Genomic DNA, 14,035 nt, shown 5'->3' with positions numbered 1-14,035 from the left:
TTCAGGGGTAGTTGAAACGGGCTTGTTACTAATAAGAAGGCACACACTTAACCGTTCTCTCTCTCAAGCCACTTCTGGGACTGAGGATAAAAACCAGATATTACAACAAAAGATGCTCCCATTCCTCTTATCCCTTAGAAAATCCCTTAGAAAATGGACGCAGACCAAATCTACTTTTTCATTTGGTCACAACATCGCACTGCCCCATTTCTCCCCCAGCACTGGGGAGGAGGAAGGACTCTCCCTATTCACGTGAGGTCAGAACTTCCCTCCAGCTTAAGTGGAGTTTTCTCTATGCTTAGTAAGTAGCCCATGACTTGGGTAGACCCAGTTGACTCTTGCTATGAAAGGGGAAGATTTGGTGTCTCTAGAAAGCCCTTTTCTCTTTCCACAAAGTCTGGCTTTCAAGACTATTGCCTGATTATAGATTCAAAAACACTGACTATGAAGTTTAGAGCTGAACCCTTTGGTCCTACACTATGACCACCTCCACTGAGAGGCTGATCGATCACATGTGCAGCTACAGGACAACCAGGAATGGGGACTTTCAGCAAATGGAATAAGTGTACTTTAATTTCATACCACCAACATTGGCTCACCTGCTCACCAGCTAAGGAAGCACACACAGGACCCCTGAAGGGACCGGGTCTTGCCCATGTTTATTCTCATCAGCACCGTGCCTGGCATATGGAGGATGCTCGTTATGTTGAATGTTGAATGCTGTGGGGTTCTGGAAGGTTTCATGACAGAGGTGACATTGAGTCAGGCCTTAGAAAATAAATGAGTAGGATTTTGACAGAGGGGCATGTGCAGGAAAGGCATTATAAACAAAAGACAAAAGCCTGAAGTCATGGAGGCATGAATGAGAGGACATCTCCTGGCTTGGGGTTCAGAGCAAGTCTCCCCAAAATGTGCCACTTTGGCATGTGGACTACTTGGGGTGAAGGCAATCAGGACCCAGCAGACTCAGGAGAAAGTTCTGCCTCTCTCTTAACTACCTAGAAGGATGTAAATTGTGGGTTCTTCCCAGAATCACCAATTATTTTTGTGTGTGTGTGTGTGTGTGTGTGTGTGTGTGTTTTGTTTTGTTTTTTGTTTTTTGTTTTTTATGATAGCCACACACAGAGAGAGAGAGGCAGAGACACAGGCAGAGGGGGAAGCAGGCTCCATGCACCGAGAGCCCGACGTGGGATTCGATCCTGGGTCTCCAGGATCGTGTCCTGGGCCAAAGGCAGGCGCCAAACTGCTGCGCCACCCAGGGATCCCAGAATCACCAATTATTACCAGAGATAAATTTTATCTGTGTGACCCACGTGTATGGCAGGGCAGACATCTCATTACCAAACATTGCCCCATGAATGGTGGTCCTCCACGTGGAGGCCCCGGGCCCCTCTCCATCCCTCAGCTCTAGATGGCACATGAGCCTGATTTTACCTTTTCTTTGAACCTCTCTGTATGTGGGGTTCCAGCAGGCACGGAATTAGATGGGATTGGTTTCTGTTCATCTGTCTCATGTCAGTGTGATTCTTAGACCTGCAGAAGAAACTCGGCAAGGTGGAATAAATTGTTCCTCCTCAGCAGCAGTGTATCTGGGGGTTCTTCCCTGACCTTTGAGATTGAAGCCAGCAGTAGCCATGTCCTTCCCATTCCTTTCTACCCAGGCCCCACGCTCGGTCCAAACCTCATAGACTTCATGCTGGCCAACCCACATTGACGTTTCTGAGACTCCCATGTTCTTACCTTACACAAAGGCTGAAAGCTTCACAGTCAACCAGCCCACAAAGTAGGAATATTCCCAAGAAACAAACTTTATGACCAAGAAATGCCTCATTTTTTTCAAAATGGTCAATGCAAATCAGAATGCTGAATCATGCAGCCAAAATATCATGACAAATGATAAATACGCTTGTTCATCAAATTCAAGTTCTGCCATCCTGATGACTGCAAAGTGAATATTTTTACCAGTCTTTGTTCCATAACAAAAGGATCAGCTTCCCAAAAAGGAAGGATGTACATCAGCACTTTTCCTCTGCCTTTTAATGAAACATTGTCTGCTCTGGCATTAAGGGTTTATGATGGAACCAGTTAATTTTCTTCTAGTGCCCAAACAAGACTTAAATCCAGTTTGTTCAAGATCAAGCAGTACCTTGCTGTCTTAGATAATACCAGGTTTCACTTTGTCTGTGAGTCTCCCATTACTCTGAGGATATTCAAGGACAAATTAGATATCCAGATTTTATGGGGATTATGTGCCTCTCTGCAACAGAAACTTGAGTTTTTTCCTAATGCCTTTTTTAAAAGAGATAATTAGACAAAACTGAGGTTAGAAATTGTCATAAAATAGCTTTTAAAAACATAATGAGGATAATGTCAGCAATAACAGTGTGCAAAAATATCCTTTTGAAAAACTGTCCACAAAGAGCCCAAATAACTATGTATCGTGTGGAATCATTGCCCCAGAAATGGTTATTAGTGAGGTTGATGCAGTCACAAGTGAGCAGGGGAGCCCAGCAGTCCCTGATATGGGAGGGACACAGAATAGGGAAGGGCTCAGCACAACCCCCAGAGTGGGGCAGGGAGTGGTCTGTTACAATGGAGGCAGCAGGCCCCAGATGGAGCTACAAATCCTAACACCGTCCAGCCCCAGGAAGATTGAGCCAGTCATGGTGGAGTGGCCGAGTCGGACAGTCCACCCAGGAGATCTCTCCCATTCCCCTGGGAAGCTGTCCTCACCTGAAACAATGTGTTCTCTGCTCAGTCTCCATCTGTGAAAATTCTTCCTTTGATGAAGCCCAGGGGAGCTCCCTTCTACCTGCTGGATGGGATGGACCCCAGTCATGAACCACTGAATAAGGCCAGTGTGATTGCAGTCTGGGTTTCCAACAGGTCTGGCATCATCTCATGCCCTCCTTGCCCTTTTACAGAGCCTTTCAAATGGACTTCCTCTTCCATCCCATTGCCACCACCCCGAATCTATGTTCTGCCACATTACAAGTGGGCTATTGCCATCGCCTCCCATTCCGGCATGTTAAAACCAGAGAGTAAAAAAATAAAAAACAAAAAACCAGAGAGTGAACAAAAATCCTTGAAGAACATTCTCCAAATACAGATTTCTTGGGCTCCACACCAGATCTCCTGAATCAGAAATTACAGGGGTGGAGTCCCAAGTGATTCTGAAGCATTGGAGATTAGGCATCGCTGACCAAACAAACTGGCCTCTCATCAGGGATTCCCAACAACAACAAATGGCAGTTGACAATGGCTCCCACCCACTGATCCCCACAAGCAATTCAGATCTCCTCCTCCTTCACTGTCCCACAGCTCGGCCACTGGCCCCCTCTCTGGTTTGGCATTTCCACCCTTGAGCTGAGACTCATACCACCCCCTCACCTAGCATGTCCCCACCCCCCAACACAAACCCACCAATCTCTTCTAACAAAAACTCCCGGTCCTTGGAGACTCAACTCTAGTGCTGCCTCCCTAATGCCCTCCAAGGTCACTCAAGGACAATTCCCTGTCAGAAATGCTCCCTGTCCTCTGAATTCTTGCAGCACTTTGTGTGTGCATAGGGAAGGTAAGTACATAGCAGATGGAGCTGGGGTGACCAGGATCACAGACTCGTGTGACCCAGAGCAATGTCTTCTTTAAAGATGGATGTTTTTGGGATTCCTGGTGGCTCAGTGGTTTAGCGCCTGCCTTTGGCCCGGGGCGTGATCCTGAAGTCCCGGGATCGAGTCCCACGTCGGGCTCCCTGCATGGAGCCTGCTTCTCCTTCTGCCTGTGTCTCTGCCTCTCTATTTCTCTATGAATAAATAAATAAAATATTTTTTAAAAATGTTAAAAAAAAAGATGAATGTTTTTAAAAGTGCATGTGAGTTTTGAATTCTCCACAATCTATTTATGGAGATGGAGACCACCAGTGCCCCAGGAAATGTGCCATGTTTACCCCGGGCACATTCTGTGGGTCTCAGCAACAGAGGAGTTAAAGTCACATGACTGAGAAGTAAATCAAAGTCAGATTCTCCTCCCCTCCACAGTTAAGAGCAACATGGGCACACAACAGCTCCCAACCTGCAAGCTTGCACACCTGATGATCTCAGTTTTCAGAAAAGCAAAGTCTGCTGGGTGGCAGGACTCACCCTTCTTAGAAGGTATTTGGAACACCTTCTGATTCCAAACATGTCACTTGGGGTCCCCCACTCTGACCTCAACAGGCTTATAAAACATTTCTCCCAAACACATACTCCTCTCCTGGAGGAATTCAGGCAAATAAAATTCCTTCTATTTCATTACCAATATATGTAAGGAGGAAATTCTGTGGAATCAGGCTGCATTGTACATAGGACAGCACCCCAGATATTTCAATATCCATCACTATCTTAGATGAAAACTAGTCAGTAGCTAATTCAGAGAGGAAAATGACATGTTTTGTTCTTCTCTGTCTTTGTGGAACATGCTGGTCACACCAAACCATGCTAAAGAAAAGGCCTGCCACATCCGCCTCTGCCAGAATAAGAAAATATCTGCCTCTAGAACTTTATGCTAATACGCTCACACACTCTGAGGCCTGGCATCTATGCTGTGTGTCAACTAAAAACAGCAGTTAAAATAGATCAATCAATCCAGGAATAGCTGGAGCCCAAAGAGAAGGTAAAGGAAACCCCAGCCCCCAGCTTATCAAAGTCAAAAAAGCGAAACAGTATGTTAATTTTATGAATGAAACTGCAAACGTCATCCAGAGAAGAATTGGCTTCCCTGGTCCCCCGCACCGCCCCCTTCATCCCCTCAGCCCGATTTTTGTCACCAATCCTCATTCCTACTGTATGCACACCGGTCCCATTATCTGTACAGACAAATGTTTGATGTTTCAACCCAGCACGTCCAGCCTGACTCCAGGGGTGTGAAAAGACACCAAGACATGCAGCTCTAGCTGCATCCCCTCCAGCTTCTGAGAGTCCTTATCCCATAGTAATGTGGATAACAATGTATATCTGTCTCCCAGACTTACAAGTGACTCAAATGTTATCCCTAAAGACCCTTAGCAAAGCAGATGAGCTAAATATGACCTTAACAAGTCATCTTCCCAAAAAAAAAAAAAAAAAGTCATCTTCCAAGGAAAGAAAAAGAAGCCTGTCACCTTTAAAAAGCCAACCAGTCAATAATGAAAGAACAGGGTTGGGAGAATGACAATTATTTTTCTCCCACAATGCATATCACACAGCACTGCTTTTAAGAGTAGTACAATTTACTTCTCTTACATCCTCAGGAGAACCAACATGCTCTGGGCTCTTCACATGACCATCTCAAGAGCAATGAGTAACATTTTGCAAGTCTGATTATTTTTTGCACCAGTTAGTCAAAATATGTGGTCAGATTCACCAGCAGATCAGAGTGTGGAAGTGGGCCCAAGAGCAAAGGCTTCTCATCAAGGGACAGAAGGAGCAGAAGAGCCAGACCAGTGACTTCCAGTGCTTTCCCCATGATGATGACTTTTTTATTTCCAGAAATCCTAGGGCTGTGGTTCAGATGCCCGGCTAACCACACTCACTAGCTGCTGTTCCCTCAAAACCCACAAAAACGAGGAGGAGACATGCGGTGAGGCTAAGCCCTAGTACAACAGACAACTGATTCTCAGCAAGGGTGCCAAGACATGACATGGAGAAAGGACAGTCTTTCCAACAGACAGTTCTGGAACAACTGGTTATCCACATGCAAAACAGTGAACTTGGACCCTTACCTTACAACATATACAAAAATTAACCCAAAAAGGCTGGGGTGCCTGGGTGGAGCAATTAGTGAAGTGTCCAACTTTTGGTTTCAGCTCAGGTTGTGAGATTGAGCCCCAAATCGGGCTCTGCATTCAGCTCAGAGATTTTCACTCCCTTCCCTCCCCATCTCCCTGCCACTGCACCCACATGTGCCCTCTCTTTCTCTCAGATAAATAAAAAAATCTTTTTAAAAAATTAAACCAAAAAGGATCAAAGAGCTAAACTTATGTGCTAAAACTATAGAACTCTGAAGAAAACGTAAAGTCTCCAGGACTTTGGACTTGGCAGTGGTTTCTTGGATATCACAGCAAAGGCACAGGCAACAAAAGAAAAAAACAGATTAATGGACTTCATCAAAATCAAAGACTATTACACATCAGTGGACACTACAGGAAAGTGAATCAAAACCCACAGAATGGGAGTGTTTGCAAATCCTATGTCTGATCAGGGATTAATATCCAGAATATATAAAGAATTCATACAACTCAACAAAAAAAAAAAATCACCGGCCTAATTAAAAAATGGGCAAAGAGGGATCCCTGGGTGGCGCAGCAGTTTAGCGCCTGCCTTTGGCCCAGGGCGCGATCCTGGAGACCCGGGATCAAATCCCACGTCCGGCTCCCGGTGCATGGAGCCTGCTTCTCCCTCTGCCTAGGTCTCTGCCTCTCTCTCTCTCTCTCTCTCTCTGTGACTATCATAAATAAATAAATAAATAAATAAATAAATAAATAAATAAATAAATAAATAAATAACAAAAATGGGCAAAGGACATGAGGCTCAGGGGCCAGGGTGAGTGAAATCCATAAGAAAAAAACATGTATCCTAATAGAAAACGGCCAGCAAAGGACTTGAACCAGCTCTCTGCATAAGAAGAAACATGAATAGGTACATTCATGTGAAATATGCTCAACCCCATGCATAAGTGGTGAAAGCAAAAATAAGCCACAGCAAGATACCAGTTCCCACCAGCAGGCTGGCAAGAGTGAATGGATCTGACAAAACCAACTGTTGGCGATGGTGCAGAAAACCCATGTAAATGGGGACGAGCCCTTGGAGAACCTGGAATTTCCGACAGGCATGGAGATATTTGTGGCTGTGGCCCAGTGTCCCAGGTAATGCCCTGGCCCTCCTGTCTGTGTGCACAGGCGACCAGCACAGGACGGCCAAGGCGGCGGAAGCAGTCCCAATGTCCATCCACATTACAACAAAGAAACGCATTCTTGTGCGATCGATGCAATCCAACAGAGAAAAGGAACTGATCACAGCGACGCCGACAACCTAGGTAAACCTCATAATCGGACATTTTAGTGATAAAGGGAAAGTTGCTAAAAATACATATCGTATGATTCCATTTCCACAAAGTCCAAAAACTTATAAAATGACATAATACGTTGTTTTGCGATGGAAGGAAAAGTAAAAAGGTATTTTAAGAAGAAAGTGAATAATAAACAGCATCTAGGAGAACGGCCGTATCTGGAGGAGGAGAAGCGCACCGAGATTTCAGCAGGAAGCTGCACACAGACAGGCACTCCGCGGTAATCCTTTCTACACCACATGTATGTCGTGACTGTCCTTTGGAAGCCACTCAGCATTTCATCAAAACAGCTAAATGAGATGATGAGTAAGTCGCACAGAGCCCAGGGGCTGGCGTGTGCTGGGCACCTGTTCCACAGGCCCCTTTTCCACTGTAGATATCTTGACACCAAACTGTGGCCTCCTTGCACCCCAGTACTGGATGGGAGAACGAAGGATGAGGGTCCGCTCAAAGTCAAGGACTCATGAGGCTTCCCCGCCCCCGGCCCCCTGTTCTTGCAACACCCTGCCCTGGTCATTTATGCTAATTTTACTAAAAACAAACATCTAAGGCTGTTTCATCCTTCCTCCCCCCACCTGGACCTCTACCTCCATGGTTGTCTTTCTGGCTAGAAAATACCCCGTTCTTGAGGCTGCGATGAGAGAGGCCGCAGCCGTCGTTGGGGCAGAGGGGATGCCACACTCTGCAGGCAGGACAGGAGGAAGCAGAGATACCTGCTCAATGCCTCTCTTCGACCATCTCCTGGTCCAAAGGTTAAGAAATCCCTAAGGCAACCTGAAAACATCTGTCGCACAAAAGGGCCCGAACCAGGGAGGCTTGCAGGTGATGCTGACGTTTTGGCTGCAAAGGCTCTGACCTCGGTCACCCCTACAGCTGTGATCTTCTCCCTTCACGACCATGACACAGCTTGAAAAACATCCGAGCAAATAACACACACACACAGTTTTTTTATTTTACCCAAAAAGACTTCAGGGAAGAGGCATCTGGGTACAAAACAGAAACAAACAATAGGATTTCTGAGTTCATTAAGATGAAGAGGAAAAACAAGCCAGTCAAGGACTGTCTGGAAGGCAGTGAGGGAGTGAGGGAGATGAGCAAAGGAAGCCGAGCAGGCCAGGCCTCCAGTGACAACACGGCACACCTCCTCACTGCATCAGCGAGGGCTGACTGTATGCCAGGCTCTGTGTGGGCAGAGTCAACAATCCTGCCCATTGAGGAAACGGCTTAGAAAACAAGGGGTATAAACAGTGTCCCGTGTTCCGAGAGGAGCCACTGCTGCTGCAGGAGCTCAGAGAAGCTTCCCCAGGGAAGCAACACCCAACCTCAGTCTCCAGAGAGGAGCTGCCGTGGGCATGGCACGGGGAAGGGAGGTGGGGGGGAGCAGGAGGCAAGGAGAGGAAGCCCCAGCTTGCCGGGAGCAAGTGCAGGGCACAGAAGGATAAGGATGCAGACCAGGGGCCTAGAGCAAACAGGGGTGCCAGGTCCAGGCTCTACAGGGTCGGAGGCCCCACAGACAAACCTAGGAAATATACGGCCTTATCCCGTAAGAGCAGAGCTTCATGACTCATCCACCTGCCTAGATTTCCCACTGCACCTTGCACTTCTGCAACAGAACATGTGACTGCTGTGCGGCGGGGGATGGGAGGTGTGGCTGAGCCATGCCACGGACTGCTGGTACGCCAACCACCACAAAATCTCAAACCACCACTACGAGCCTTATTCATTTTTTTTAAGATTTTATTTATTCATGAGAGACACAGAGAGAGAGGCAGAGACATAGGCAGAGGGAGAAGCAGGCTCCCTGCGGGGAGCCGGACATGAGACTTGATCCCAGGACCCTGGGATCACGACCAGAGCTGAAGGCAGATGCCTAACCACTGAGCCACCCAGGCACCCATGAGCCTTGTATAAAATGTTTGCAAGAAAAAAACATTTGCAGGGAGCACCACCTCCCCCCAACACACACTTTGAGGTCCACCACTTGTAGAAACATCCCCTCTACACACCCGGTATGTATGGAGAGCAGACTCTAAGCATGACAAAATTTGGGGAAATGTCACCAGTTTCATAGCCTGCTTATTGTTATCGATTCTGATGAATCGAATCAACTGGACTTGTCACATCCAAATCGATTCACACATAGCCCTGGGGTCATTTGTGATGTGAGATAGAAGAGGGTAGGTATGCGTGGTGGGCCAGGTCTGCCCACCACCAGTATTTTTAGAAATTGATTTATTTACAGAGAGAGCTGGGGAGAGGAAGAAGGAAAGAGAATTCCAAGCAGATTCTGCACTCAGCTCAGAGCCCAACGCAGGGCTGGATCTAAGGACCCTGAGATTGTGACCTGAGCCAAAACCAAGAGTCGGATGCTCAATTGACCAAGCCACCTTGGCGCCCTGTGCCCCCCCACCAGGGTCTTAAACTACCCCATCTCCCCGTGCAAAGTCACAGCTGCCACAGCTCCCTTACCAGACACGCTTCAGGGCCACCTGAGCTACATCCGCACAGGTATCACCACACATTTGTATAACTGTGATTGCGCCTCTTGGTCGACAGAGGCCTTCTGGTACAAGGTAGAATGCGGGTGAGGATGCTGGCAGAGGGCAAAGGGCGGCTCTGCCATCTGGTGCTGAGGAGGGGAGCTGGAGGCACCAGACTTCCCAGAGCTGGCCAAAGGGTATCATTCGCCTCCAACTCTGTTCTGCACCACCGGTCACGTGGGCCCAGTTTGTGAACGACCCTCTTCTAATTAGCCCTTGACATTCCTTTTGACCTGATCCACCAGGATAAAAATGTGGGGTTGTCAGGGACAGGGCTGAGGGTGGAAGGAGAGGAAGTTCAGAGTCTGGTCAGTCTGAGCATCTTCACAAGCCTTGGTCTCAGTGCAGAGACAGTCCTGGGAGACATTATAATGGGTTATTCTCTCACAAATGATGAATGTCGTGGTTAAAGCTAGCTTGTTCTATTTTTTTATTTTATTTTATTTTATTTATTCATGAGAGACACAGAGAGAGGCAGAGACACAGGCAGAGGGAGAAGCAGGCTCCCTGCAGGGAATCCAATGCAGAACTCGATCCCAGGACCCTGGGATCATGCCCTGACGAAGGCAGACTCTCAACTGCTGAGCCACCCAGGCTCCCTAACTCGTTCTACTTTTGTCATCTTAGAAAACCAGTGTTCCAAACCAGCAATGACTGTTGCTTCTACCGCTTTGGGCCACCAGCGCCCTGGCATAGCAGGTGTTGACACACATCCATTGATGATGGATGACGGAGAAGTGGCACCAGAGCCTGCTTGCTCAGAAAACAAAGTTTCAAGAAACCAAGGTCTAGACACACAGGCAGGGAATACCCCATCCAGGGCATACCTCAACGTGCAGCTGCCCAAGGAGGCCCATTCCATCACATCAAACATTAATATGGCCGCTTCCAATGGGGGGACCTATTCCTCTCCAGAATCCCACCTGGGGGTCCTCTATTGGAAACACATATATTCACCTAATAGATTTTGTTTGAGATCCTGTCCTCTCCCCATGGGAAGATATATGGAGACTCCGCTCCGCAGGGGAGACCAGGAGGGACCAGATGGCTGGGAGATGAGAGGCTATTCTCAATCCAGGGCCAACGGGAAAGCTGGAAGCCAGAGCCCAAATTTAGTGTGAAACCTGGTACCCAACAATATAAAGTTAGAAATTCCCTTGAACCATCTGTCCATCCTTAGCACAGAAAGGAGCCTCGGAGCCTAGCTCCCCTCCCAGACATGCGTCCACACTGTCACCATCCAAGGAGCCTCGCGGGCATGGGACCAGCCAAGCAAGCTAGTGGTGGCTAATCAGAAGGATCTTAAAGTTCTTTGGAGGCTTTGTGATTCCAACACTTCTTGTACTGTCTTCCCTCCACCAAATTCTCTTCTTACTACCCTGCCTGAGGCTACGACACTTGCACACATGTCCCCCCGTGTAAAATATCCCAGTGCATTCTTGTCCTTCTGCTAACCCAGCCAAGATGGTTTTTCCTTTTCACAGACGTGCACCTCCCACCCCATGTCATGCCTGTTTCCCCTTCTGCGACACTGATACAATTTATCAGTGAGGAGAGGCTGCGACGGAGGAGAGAGGCAGCTGCTCCACACAGGTGGGCATCAGGTGCAATAAGCAAGGGAACTTATGTACAAGGTGGTGCAGCAAGTCGCGTGGCTCCCCACACAGCTGCCCTCCACTTCTTAGAAGTCTCTATAGAGGCCTTAACTGGGTTCAGCCTCCATGTGGTCCCAGAGCCACCTTCCTCCACCGAGGCTCCGTCCTTGAAAGCAGCCTCCACTGTGGGAGTGGGGAGCGCATCTGAGGACTGGAGAGGGGGTGGGGGCCTGCCATCACCTGGGGCCAACTCAGGACTCTCCTGCAGTGGAGTCCTCTCTGTGACCTGCCCCAACAAGTCTCCCTCCCCAGTCGTGAGAGATCCATGCACATCCCAGCTCCCAGCCTCCCCCCAGCTCTGCCCCCATCTCCATCTCAGCTGCCAGAACCCGGGCTTGCCCACACTGACACCACTTTGACCTGCCACCTCCACTGGATGCAGCTACCTGCTTGGTCCCCCAGCGGACTCAGCAGCTCCCGGACGGGTAGGCCAGAGTGGGGCCTGGCACAAAGACCATGGGAGAAGGAATACATCGCATCCTCTCAACTGCTTCCCGTCCTCCCTACCAAAGGCCCTCCTGCTGGAGAGGAAACGGATCCTGCGCAAATGCCCAGCAAACAGCAGATGCCCAGGTCAAATGTAACTTATCACATTCCTTTCTCCACAAAAACTCCTTAATTAGTATTGAAGTGAGGCCGTGGCTGGTACCCCATCCAAGCCCCCGGTCCACTGCCCAGGGACGGAGTCTAGCCCCAGAGCGGCCCTCACTCCGCTGCCCCCCTGCTCTGCGCATGCTCCCCCCTTCCTTTAGAAAGTCTGGTCCACCCCCCAGTCCGTCCCCTCCACCCAGACTTGGCCAGCCTTTGTCACCTTGGCTCTCTTACCAGGTTCCTCTGCCCCAGGTCAGCCTCCAGGAAGCAGACGCCAGGACGGACAGATATCTGCAGAGGACAGACAGAGGGACAGGTGGAGGCAGGGAGAGCCCTCAGACCACAGTGCAGGCCTGACAAGGCCTCAGTTGACCCATGGCTCCAGGAGAGGTCCCACTAGTCCTCTAGCTAGGGGGGCACAGTCTGGCTCCAGGACCTTGCCCTGCTCAGTCACTAATTTAGGACAGCCTGGGGGAGATGTGGTCTCATGATAAATATCAGAGTAATGGGGGAAAGAGTTTTTCAACAAAGGCAGGGGGCCAGTGGGACATATATAATGATAAAAATGGAAACTTAGCCCCCTCTCACACCATCCACAAAGATCAGGTCCACCTGGGGGCACCTGGGGTATCAATCGGTTAAGCTTCCAACTCTAGATTTCAGCTCAGGCCATGATCTGGGTCATGGGATACAGCCCAGGGTCAGGCTTCCCACTGAGCGCAGTGTCTGCTTCTCTCCCTCTTCCTCTGCCCCTCCCCCACTCATTCTCTCTCTCTCTCTCTCTCTCTCTCTCTCTCTCAAATAAATAAGTCTTAAAAAAAATCTGATCCATGCTTATTATAATCCTAACTACGAAAAGAAAAAGAAGACTAAATAGGTGTATATAAACATATATATATATATATAACATTTTTTAAAAGGTTTAGGCTTTTAGGAAAGAATACAAGAGAATATATACATGACCAAGAAAGGAAACCTACAAATTATAAAGGAAAAGAAAAATTCATTGGAATACATTCAAATTAAGAAATTTGGTTTATCAAAGCAAAAGGAAGTGAAAAGCCAAGCCCGAATGGGAGGAGGTGGTTTTAACACACATAACCGGGGAGAGGCTCACAACCAGACCACATATAAAACCATAAAAGTCAATGAAAAAAAAACGTAAACTAGAGAACCCAGTAGAGAAAAGGAGAGGAGACTGGAATAGGTGTCGCACAAGAGGACATCGGAACTTACTAAAAGTACTGAGTATCATTCATCAGGAGGGAAATGCATGTGGAAACCACAGTGTGATGTCACTATACACCTAGCTGGATGGTTGGTGTTGGGCAGACGGATGACCCCATGTGCTGGGAGGAATGTGGCATGACAAAACTCCCAGTGTCCCTGGCATGCAAAATGGTGCAATCACATTGGGAGCTGTTTGCCGTATTGACTGCTAAACTCACCCTGTAACCCCAAAATTCCATTCCTGAGTAGGGAAGTACCTAGGAGTGGCTTCACATAATATATGGTACATACACCAGAAGGCACATACAAGGACATTCACAGCAGCATGACCAGCATGAGGCGGATGTCCACCAGGAGTAGGTGGGTAAATAAGGTGTGATATGTTCACTCCACAGCACACCATGGTGGAAATTAACCAGAGCTACACCTGATCACAGATGCATTTCACAAGTACGGTGCTGGGTGAAATGTGCTCGTGATTATATAAAGTTCATAATCAGGTAACAAATGCAGTGTTTAGGGATTTATCGAGCAGTAAAAACACTGGAAAAAAAAAAGAGAGAAGGCATGATAACCATGAAAGTCAGGATAGTGGCTACTTTTAGGGAGAGGCGAGGCAAAGGGTATAATCACGAGGGGGCCCACAGGTGGTTCTATTTGACCTAAGGATTTGCTGCACAATAATTTGAAAAACTTACCATTATCTTTTGTGTATTTTTCTTTTTTTCAAGATTTATTTATTTTATAGAGACGAGAGAGTGAGAGAGAGCAAGTGAGGCGAGAGGCAGAGAGAGAGAATCTCCAAGCAGACTCCTAGCTGAGCACAGATCCTGACTTGGGGCTCGATCCCAGGACCCTGAGACCTTGACCTGAGCTGAAACCAGAAACCAGGAGTCAGATGCTCAACCAACTGAGCCACCCAGGTGCTCCTTATGT

General features: G+C 48.0%; 1 long non-coding RNA gene across 2 annotated transcripts in view; it reads right to left on the bottom strand.

Moving 5' to 3' along the window:
• Nucleotides 1-552: 552 nt before the first annotated feature.
• The window catches only part of LOC140635449 (uncharacterized), a 45,116-nt gene continuing 31,633 nt past the window's right edge, over nt 553-14,035 (bottom strand). For both annotated transcript variants that reach the window (XR_012032766.1, XR_012032765.1), the window contains exons 4-5: nt 12,104-12,160; nt 553-3,802 (exon numbers count right to left, since the gene is read on the bottom strand). This is a non-coding gene — a long non-coding RNA (uncharacterized lncRNA). The remainder of the gene's footprint in view (nt 3,803-12,103; nt 12,161-14,035) is intronic.

This window comes from Canis lupus, chromosome 6 (genome assembly GCF_048164855.1).
Source record: "Canis lupus baileyi chromosome 6, mCanLup2.hap1, whole genome shotgun sequence".
NCBI lineage: Eukaryota > Metazoa > Chordata > Mammalia > Carnivora > Canidae > Canis > Canis lupus.
This window is presented reverse-complemented; position numbering and strand designations above follow the sequence as displayed.